The sequence below is a fragment of the Medicago sativa genome, chromosome 6, assembly GCF_051527215.1.
Source record: "Medicago sativa cultivar Bolivia chromosome 6, Bolivia_mono, whole genome shotgun sequence".
NCBI lineage: Eukaryota > Viridiplantae > Streptophyta > Magnoliopsida > Fabales > Fabaceae > Medicago > Medicago sativa.
This window is the reverse complement of record NC_140754.1, coordinates 75653482-75664232: the sequence shown is the minus strand read 5'-3', so window position 1 is coordinate 75664232 and position 10751 is coordinate 75653482. Positions and strand designations below refer to the sequence as shown.

The following is a 10751-nucleotide window of genomic DNA, read 5'->3' as shown; positions in this document are numbered from 1 at the left end:
GGAAATAAAGACTAGGCGTAACTCTCGAATCTCCCCACTGAAGTCGCCAGCTGTTTTATCTTGGTTTTTCGGGTGTCAAACATTGATTAAGTTTGAACCTTTTTAACCTTTGATATCTCATTTTTTCTTGGGAAGGGAAAAAATAAGAAAAACCCTTGAGAATCGAGGTCCGGGAGTTGTTTTCGCTACGGGAAGGTGTTAGACACCCATAACGACTATAGTATCCTATAGGAACCGTCTTTACTTTCTACGCGTGCGCTTTATTTTTAAATGCTATTTTGAAAGTGTTATTCGTTCCTAAGAGTTTACTATGTTAAGAATTGGAGGGAGAAGAAAGTGTTTGGATTTTTGTTTTATTGGACTTGGACTGCAATTTTTAAGACCAAAGGACTAAAACGTAAATTGAGAAAAGACTTAGAGGCCTGAAATAATAAAAAAAAAGGACTAAAATGCAAATGATAAGACTTTAGGGACTAAAATGCAATTAAAATAAAATTTGGTTAAAATTTGGTAAAATGAAAATAACGTAAAGTGAACCAAAAATAAAATCAACAAAAGGACTAAAATGAACCAACTACACAAATGAGGTACTTTAAAGTAACCTCTCTCTGTCAAAGTTTCATGTGAAATGACCAAAATGCCCTCTAGGGACTAAACTGACTCAAAATGTCTCTGATGAAATTTTTAAAATGGACTTTGACATGAATTAAAACAAGAGTTCATACAAACCAATTGAAAAGACTCAGAGACAATTTTCAAAAATTGAAAGGAATTTTAGCATAGGAAATGACTAAAATGCTCCCTAGGGGCTAGACTGACTCAAAATGTCTCAGATGCAACTTTTAAAATGGATTTTGACATGAATTAAAACAATGACTTATACAAACAACTTGAAATGACTCAGAGACAATTTTCAGGGATTAAGATGAGTTTGAATGCAGGAAATGACTAAAATACCCTTTTTCATGAATTTTGCAAATAACATTGAAATAAAATGCAGAGAAAGATGCAATTGATCAGAGACAATTTCAAATGACTTGGAATGCAAGAGACTTTTTGGATGACTTGAAATGCAAGAAACATGGTCAAAGTCATATTTCAAAATATTTTTAAACACAGACAGTAACATATGCAGATAAAGCAAAGTAAAGTATCAGGGTAAAGGAGAAACCATTTGACAATTATCAGAGATAGAAAAGAGTTTTAGCAAATATATTTAGGTCCAAAATTAGGGTATGACACATAGTAGTTTGTGTTCTTTATGAACAACGAATTTGAGTGTGTCCATTATATGAAGGCAAGTGTGTTGTGTTTATGCTTATCATGTGAAATGTAGACAAGTATTTTAGGGTTTGTGTCTCTACACATTTTTTTTTAACTGTCATGTTATTTATTTTCCCTTAGTCATTTAATTTTTCACCTATTTTACCGTTTAAAATAAAACCATTCTCTCCTATTTTACTATTCTTCAATCAATAAAGAAGAGATATTATAAATACAAAATAATAAAGAAGGGAATGGAAGTAAACATAACATTATTTGACTAGTAAAATAATGTTATTTTCCGTAGTCATTTTTGAATATTTGAATTTTAATATGAATATTAGCTTTTAGATTATTAATTAATTATAATAAGTAGTATGTTTGACTTGATATTTTGAATTATATTAATAAATTTGTAATAATTGAATGAGTATATGTTTTGAATATAGCATAATCATAACAAATATGCAGCGATGCGCTAATGTTTATCCACCATTCACTTAATTCACCAACTAGAATGATTTAACTAGTCATATTAGTGAATTTTCTCTTTAGTCATGTTAGGCTACAAAGCAGCACTTGACATGTTCATATAATTACGACATGGTTTCTCACAATTGTATTAAAAATAAATTGTGAACCAATGTCAATTTTTGATGGTGGCTGCTGATTTTCACTTAGGACCTTTTTGGGTTCCTATTCCCTTGACAATTAAAGTTATTTATTCACAGTGTGGTTCTGATTTTTGAAAATAAATTTCAAACAGATTCAAAGTAGCATATGTGAATTTCGTTAGTGTTGTTGTTATAACAACAAACACTTCATTGTTTCAGTCGAAAAGATGTATTTATATAGCTTGATTTATCCTTGTTGTATTTAGGGACAACAAAACCTTAATAAGTGATTTCTTCGGTAGACATAGCAGTGGAAACGTCTTAAAATTGTTGTTTTTGGATTCCCAAATTGTTGTATTTTGGTTTTCCAAATTCTATTTTCTACCGAAGTTGTTACTAGGTTGAGTCACGACCAGGTCGCTCTCTTTCAGACATTTCGTGGCACTGCCCAAAATTGTGCAAGACAGACTATCAACCACACCGCCTCCAGGATAAAACAAGCCCAGCTACAATTGTGCGGTTAACTACTGCACTGTAGAAAACCGTTCGAGAATTACACCTTCAATATGGTACTAAGACCACTCTTTTAATACTGAAACCAATATGGTTCTGTAACCACTCTATTATGGTGTTGAGACCACTCAAATATGGTGTAACCACCATTCTAATTTTTAACATCTCCAAATATCAATATGGTATTTCAACCACTCAAATATGGTGTTACGACCATTCTAACATCTAACTTCTCCATGAATTGAAGAAGAATATGTATGTTTAAGATCATTCTTATTATATCGAAAATGGACTATGATCTTAAAATATTATTTATTCTAAAAAGACATAAATAATTATAATTGAAGAGACTATGCTCTTAAGACCATTCTTGATTCCCAAGGGACAATATACCGAAAAGGGACTATATGGTCTTAAGAACACTTTTAATTCCGAAGGGACATAATGGAGTAGAAAAAGGAGAAGGACTTGTCAACACAAGTCGAAGGAGGGAGAAGAGAGGAAATACACAGGAAGCATCAACTGTCAATTTCGGTGTGTAGAATGCACTGTGTGAGCTCTCTATTTATAGAGAAAATTCACAACTAATAAGTGAGAAACTTTGGGAAGAAGTAATTCACATATTAGATCTAGTACAAAAATATCTCAATTAAGTACCAAAATATATTATATTGAGTACAAAAATATATTATATTATGTACCAAAATATATTTCAAATCAAGTACTAAAATATATTAGATTGCCTGCCCAAATATTTCAGATTGTGTTCCAAAATATTCTAGATTGCGTTCCAAAATATTTTAGCAAAACTTGGGGACTAAGAAAACACTTTCAAATAATGATTAAATTAATGATTTAATTTATCATTTTCAAATAATAAAATATATATCAATATATATTTTTCTCTAGTGTTTACTTCGTTCACAGAATTATGTACCCCCTTATAGGTACACCCCCACTATATAAACACTACTAATGTGTGTGTTCCATCTGATGTGTGATTTCCACTTTTTTCAATTCACACAACACTAGTTCTACCCAACATGGGAATTTGTGTTAGTCTTTTTACTCAATTTCCACACATGTTCCAACACCAACTTCAACGCATATCGAGTTGCAATTGTGTGCATAACATAGGGAATATAATAGATAGGCTTGGACATTAGAGGGGAAGATAAAATTGTTAGATGAAATTTATGTCTTTTAGAAAAAGACCATACCACTAACCTTTTTGGACTATTTGTTGCATTGTTAAACAGTCACAGACATTGTGTAACAGCCCGATTTTCGCTAGATTTATTTTATTATTTATTTATGTGTGTTATATGTGCTCTTAGTTGATTATTTGCCTCTGTGAATATTTTTGGTTGGGAATTGTAGAATTCGGTGTTAGAAGGGTATTTTAGTCATTTCGGACTTAAGGGCATTTTGGTCATTTTGAGAGTATGGGTAAGTTTGTAATTTGATTGAGGATTAGTTTGGTGCTTAGTGAGAGTTGTTATTTTGCTAAGTGCTAGGGAGTTGTAGTAATTTATTTTATTTACCGGTAGGTGACCGTTAGTATTACATTTTTACCGTTAAGTGAGAAGTAACATTTTTACCGTTAAGTTAGAATAGAAATGGGTTAGGCCCATTAAGGTGTTGTGAGTTAAGCCCAATTAAATAGGACCTATATATACTCTTGTTAGTAGACGAAATAGGTTTCCACCAACATTTTCATTTGAGAAGAGATAGACATAGAGAGAAATAAGGGTTTGAAGAGGAAGAACAAGAGAAAGAGGTTGGAGGCTAGAGCTAGAGTAGGAATTCATCATCTAGGAGCTAAATTGAGGCTTGAGTTAGAGATTCTTGGTGCTAGAGGTAAGAGGGTTATGCTTCACTCATAATTTCATAACTTTTCCATTTTACCCATTTTTATGAAATTGATGAATTGATTTTAATTGGTGTAAATTCATGCATGATTGTTGTTGTTATGTTTGAGAACATGATTTGGATGATAATTGTGTGGTTATTGTTGAATTTGCATGACAAAATGGGTTTATATGTATATAACATGTTCTTGAGTGAAATTGATGATGAAAAATGTTGTGGTTGATAAATTGAAGATGAATTCATGATTGGTTGTTGTTGTTGATGATGTGAGGTGATGTTGTTGATGAATAGAAACTTGGGTAACCATAATCTTTGAACTTATGATGATTTGTGTTGTTTATTTTTGAAGTTTTATGAAATGGGTCAAATGATGATTTTTGTTGTAAGGATGTTTTGATGCAAGTTTTACATGATTTTGAGTGTCTTTTCATGTTTAGAAATGTTTGGACAAATCTTGGGATCAAATTTGGGCATTGGGAAGTCAAAATTGGGGTTTTGGGGTGAAAATGGAGGTTTTCCCGAGACTGAACTGTCATAACTCGCCACCGCGCTCGCGAGGCGAGTTGGATGCGAGCAGCAGGGGCTCCCTGGAGCTTACTCGCTTCGCGAGTAAAGTTACCCGCAATGGCGAGTTACACAGGGCAGCACCCCCTGTTTCGCGTTCTTGCACCTTTTTCCCTCGTTTCTGTTTTAATTTGGTTTTTGGTGTAAACATGAAAGTTGTAGATAATTTTGTTAACTTTCCAATTGCTTTGGTTTGACTTGAACATGATTTTTGGTTTTTGAGTTATGATGAAAATACTGCAAGGAGGTCTTAGAGGAATTTTACGAAAAATCCGCATAACTATTTCTAAGTCAACCCAAACCTTATGGATTGTTTCCAATCTTCGAAACTTGAGTTTTATGAGTTCAATTAAGGTGTTTAATGGTATTTAAACTATGATGTGGTGAATCTATCTTGTTTTGATTTGAAAATGGAAATTTTTGTGAAAAGTGATAAAGTGAGACGAACTTTGTGATTTTTATGAATTTATCGTATTTGGCCGATGAAATGCTTATGTAACCTCTACTGCACGTATATGTGACTTGTGAGAATACATGGCATAGACAATTGAGCTTGTTTACTTGGTTTTGACTTAAATGCTCAATTATTTTCAATGTTGTGATTTTTGGAGACGAACTTGGTAGAAAATGATTTTTGAGAGCCAATTGCTTATGAACCCTTTTATGAATAGATTAATATGATGATGAGATGATGTATGAATGGTTGTTGACTGATGAATATGATGTTTGTGATCATATGTTGTATTTGTTCCTTTATTTGGATTGTAAGGAATTATGTGGAAATGTGGCAACTATATGTTGATTTATGTGGAGATGATTGGTGGTGTATATACATGACAACTATATGTTGCTTGAATTATGGATGTTGTTGGTGATTGTATATATGTCAAGTGGTGGTGAATTGTTGTCGATGCATATATACTAATTGAATGGTGATGAACATGTTTATGTTATGTTGTTTGTTGAACATGTTAAATGTGGATTGTTGGTGGTGAATTCATACATGCTAATATTGATGGTGATCTTGTTGGTGAATGCATGTATGCAAAATGATGGTGATGGTGAGGTGATTATTGTTTGTGTGAACATATGCATTGAGTCGAGTCATATGTTCATGCATTCATGACTGATGGTGGCGTATTTTATATCCAATTGAGGTGATTACGATGTTTTTGTCGCATCGAAGGTGACGACCTTGAGGTGATCTGGTACCGCATGCATCTAGAAGAGTCTAGAACATTGCATGCATTTGAATAATTGATGAGTTGTGTCATAATCGAATATGTGACTTGATGAATTTGTGCATTGGTGGATTTTGATGAATGTTGTGATTGTGTGGATTAGTGTATATGTACATTTGTGAATTTTGTTGATGATTGTGAATAATCGAACTATGCTCTAATTGCATGTTTTACTTGCTTGTGCTTATACGCTTGGTGAATCTATTTGATGATAATTACTTTGGTAATACTAATGAGGTGAGAATTGTATATTTATATATATATATATATATATATATATATATATATATATATATATATATATATATATATGATGTGGTGATTCCTTTGATAATGATGATTGCTTGCTTATAACTTGAAATGATGGATTGTACTTGTTGAATTAAGCATGCTAGATGAGTAATGATGTGAGTAATATTTTCATTTGATGGATGTTGATATATGATGAACTCTTGTCGATGACTTGATTAAAGATTAAATATAATATGTCTGTTATGCTATGATGAGAACATGATAGCTTGAAGCGCAAGTGATGGGGGATAATCATGTGATGCTAGTATTCTAGGAGGGATGGTATGTATATGTGATATGTATGAATCTTTGAATGCTATGTTTTCATATGGATTATGATGATGTAATGCTAACCCTCAGTGGTTTACCACCTGCCTTTCCGTATGAACGGGTAGATGGAGTGCATGGTGCTTAGACTGTGTGCTTGATGTTGCCGAGGAGCGGAGTTCCTCCTTTTTATGTGCAAGTGTCTAGATTAGGGCTCTGATCTAGGGTAGTACTTGCATGTTAGTTTTGTTTGTTGACTATGTAGTTTGATTTTGAGACATTGATGTATCCGAGAGATGTATTTATTGTCATGAGATTTTGGAGATGTTATTCATATGGTTTATATATCTGTCCCGCTGCTATGTTCATGGAATTTGACAATTTATACATGTATGGTTTGTTTTTGATTGGTGACGTAACATCTATTTCTAAAATATATTTGTATATTCGCGTGTTTTACCGCTTATTAGAAGTAGGGTGTTACACATTGCGTTAAGCATACATACCACTAAGCAAGAAAAGAGCCACTAAAAATAGTCCCACATTAACCAATAGATGTAATGTGATACTGTTTATAAACTTCAAAGTTTCTCTAATGCATAGAGATGTGAATGGCCAACGTAAACATGTTATTGTTAACGGATTGCTGTTCAAATCCTATTTTGGATTAGTTAACTCACATCCAAACTAATAGCACATATGATGGAGAGGGAGAACCTATAGAGAGATTATTAGAAAATAGGATTGTTTTCTTAACTTAATATTATTATATTTGTAAGGGTCTTGTTAACCAGTGCCCCCGGGGCACTGGTTAATATTATTATATTTGTAAGGGTCTTGTTAACCAGTGCCCCGGGGGCACTCGTTAACATTTTCCTATTTGTAATCATATAAAACATTCTTCAACTTTTAAATTTTTGAATAACTTTTCTTGACATGTTAAAATAGGATTGTTTTCTTAACTTAATATTATTATATTTGTAAGGGTCTTGTTAACCAGTGCCCCGGGGCACTGGTTAATATTATTATATTTGTAAGGGTCTTGTTAACCAGTGTCCCGGGGGCACTCGTTAACATTTTCCTATTTGTAATCATATAAAACATTCTTCAACTTTTAAATTTTTGAATAACTTTTCTTGACATGTTAAAAAAATTATAAAAGTTCCTCCAAAATATATAAAAAAGAATTAACAAGAAAAAAATTAAATATGAACTTTTTTTTTAAACATCAAAAGGTCAAGATTTAAGTTACACATATTTTTGTTCCAAAAAAGAATATTAAATAACAAAAATTTAGACATATAAATCTAATTTTTAATTCATTATTTATAAAAAGAACTTTTTATAATATTTTAAAGGGTTAATTATGTTTTTGGTCCCTACAAAATTGCGACCTTGTAAGTTTAGTCCTTACTTAAATTTAATAGCATTTTTAATCCCTACAAAAAAAAAATTTACTTATAATTTTAGTCCCTGTTAAAATAAATTTTGTTTAATTATCCTTAAACTCTTAAATTTTTTAACGATTCTTTTTATACAAGTTTAGAACACTATGAAAGGTTCATTTACTAAAATCTATAATTTTTTAACATAAAGTAAATTAAATATGAATTTTTTAAAACGACAAAAGTTTAAGATATAAGTAACAAAAATATGGACGTAGAAATCAAATTTTTGCGATATTTTTTTTGGAGGACCTTTTAATAACGTTCTTAACACGCCTGTAAAAATTGTTGAAAAACTTAAGAGTTTAAGCATAAATTAAACAAATTTGGATTGAGTAAGGACTAATATTGAGTGCAGAAATTTTTTGTAGGGATTAAAAATGCTATTAAAATTAAGTAAGGACTAAACTTACAAGGTCGCAATTTTGTAGGGACCAAAAACATAATTAACCCTATTTTAAACACTACTACAAAAATGGGCTTAGATAGCGCTTTTTTTTGGCTTTAGGTAGCGCTTTTGAAGCGCTATTGTAAATGGCGCTGGTAAAGGTAATATAGCGCTTTTTTTCTGTATAAAGCGCTAGCTATAGCAGGGTTTATATAGCGCTTTATGTCAAAAAGTGCTAGCAAAGGTTATCCTTAGATAGCGCTTTCAAAAATAAACGTCATCTAAGACAAGTTTAAAAACAGCGTTTTTGTTTTAAAAGCGCTATGTAACAATAGGTTTAGATAACGCTTTATAAAGGAAAAAAAGCGCTAGGAAAAGCATTTATTTTATTTTATTTTTGTCAAAAAAAAATTCCTTTCCAGATAGCGTTTTTTTATTAATTTAAAGTAATATATATATATATATATATATATATATATAAAGTCTGAAATTTAAAGGGAAATGTATATAATTTAGGCACATTATAATTGAGACTATTATTTATCGAATAAAACATAACCATATCATAAAAAATGTATGTATATATAGCATAAAAGTCAGAAATGTATAGCCTCTAATATGGTAACATGGATATCTCTAAGAGTTACAACTAATTAGTTGACATAAAGATCAAAATCTTCTATGGTATCATGCAGTCTTCATCTATCTTCTTGGTCTTCTCAACATTTTTATCCAAAACAAGCACGCAAATCATCATTCATTTCCAAATTTCGTTCACTCTCCTCCACCTGAATATATAACAGAAAACGCCATTAAGCAATAACACTATATTATATTAGAGATAAATTCAAAGTACTACTGATCATGAGTAGAAATTAAAGCAAGATTATAAATTAAAACAACTACGTACCACTTCTAGCAAATATATTTAGAAACATTAAACTCACCTTATTATAAAAAAAATCATATAACTTTTAGGTTGATCATGAACCGACACCATTCTTCTTAGATTTCTATTAGTTTATCTTTTGAGTATGTCACACACTTGAAACCATCAATGTACTGTATATATTATAACATTAAAAATAACCATGTTACTTAATAAACTTAATTATACATAGATATTATACTTTAATATAAAAAAACATACCAACTTTGGAATCTCATTTAGTTTTGAAATGAGAATATCTTTCATAAACCTCATCACAAAGTACCCGCAATCTATACCATTTTCTTGGCAAGGACACTACAAAAAATAAAATAATAAGTAATTGTATAAGTTAGTTTATTTGGTATGCCATGTAGAAGTCACGATGGATGATTATGGAATTGATTAGTAGGTTATACAAAAGGCATATGCATAGTGTATATCATATTATCACATCATTCAATTAGTTTATTAGAAAATAATTCTAGTCACACACAAAAAGTGTTATTGTTTATATATATAAAAAAAAAAAAATTGAACCAAAAGAAAAATTATTCATCTTACTAGTTGTGTAGAGTTTAATTAAACCCAAAATCTTTAATAAACAATTGTCAAATTTCAGTAATTATTCATCAAACAAAAATTTTGAATTTTCGATTGTCAAATTCATCCTAATCACTAACAGTGAAGTCTTAAATTTAGTTTGAACCTTGAAAACCTAAAATATCCAGATGAAAATATGAAAAAATTAAAGAATATTTGAGTTAAATTGAGGTAAGGAAAGAATGAAGATGGTACCTGAGATGAAGAATTGAGTATTGAAAAAGCTGTAACCGGTCGACGGCAGCGACGATATGATGCACCGCAATTAAGAGTGAGATAGAGGTGGTTGTTCTGGAATGAATCGAAAGAGACGGTTATGGTTTTGGAATAGATCGAAGGAAGCGAGTGATGGTGATGAATGAATTGATAGATATAGGTGGTTGGTGATGAATGAATCAATAGAGGTGGTGGTTCTGGACTGAATTTCCTGCACACGATCTAATGAAAGTTTTGAGTAAAGTAGTTTTGGGTTATGTTATTAATTGCTTTAAAAAATATGTTTAATGAAAATTATGTTATAGTTTTTATTTTATCTTTAGGATGCATTAAAATAGGGATTTCCATTAAAATTGGGATTCTTTGTTACTTTTGAGTATATAACAAAAAGAAGTTACGCTTTGTTGTTAGTGTATAAAGCGTTTTTTTTTTGTGTAACAAAAAAAAGCATTTTTTTTTCAAATATAAATAAAAAAACAAAAAACGCAAACTTCATGAAAATTATGTTATAGTTTTTATTTTATCTTTAGGATGCATTAAAATAGG

General features: G+C 30.9%; 1 long non-coding RNA gene across 2 annotated transcripts; it reads right to left on the bottom strand.

Moving 5' to 3' along the window:
• Positions 1 to 9021: 9021 nt before the first annotated feature.
• LOC146916848 (uncharacterized) lies at positions 9022 to 10479 on the bottom strand. Of its 2 annotated transcripts, XR_015015336.1 has the most exons (4): positions 10185 to 10479; positions 9609 to 9704; positions 9406 to 9520; positions 9022 to 9246 (listed from the first exon to the last, which is right to left on the bottom strand). It is a non-coding gene; the product is annotated as an uncharacterized LOC146916848 (long non-coding RNA). The 2 variants fall into 2 exon arrangements; XR_015015337.1 differs by lacking the exon at positions 9406 to 9520.
• Positions 10480 to 10751: the final 272 nt, after the last annotated feature.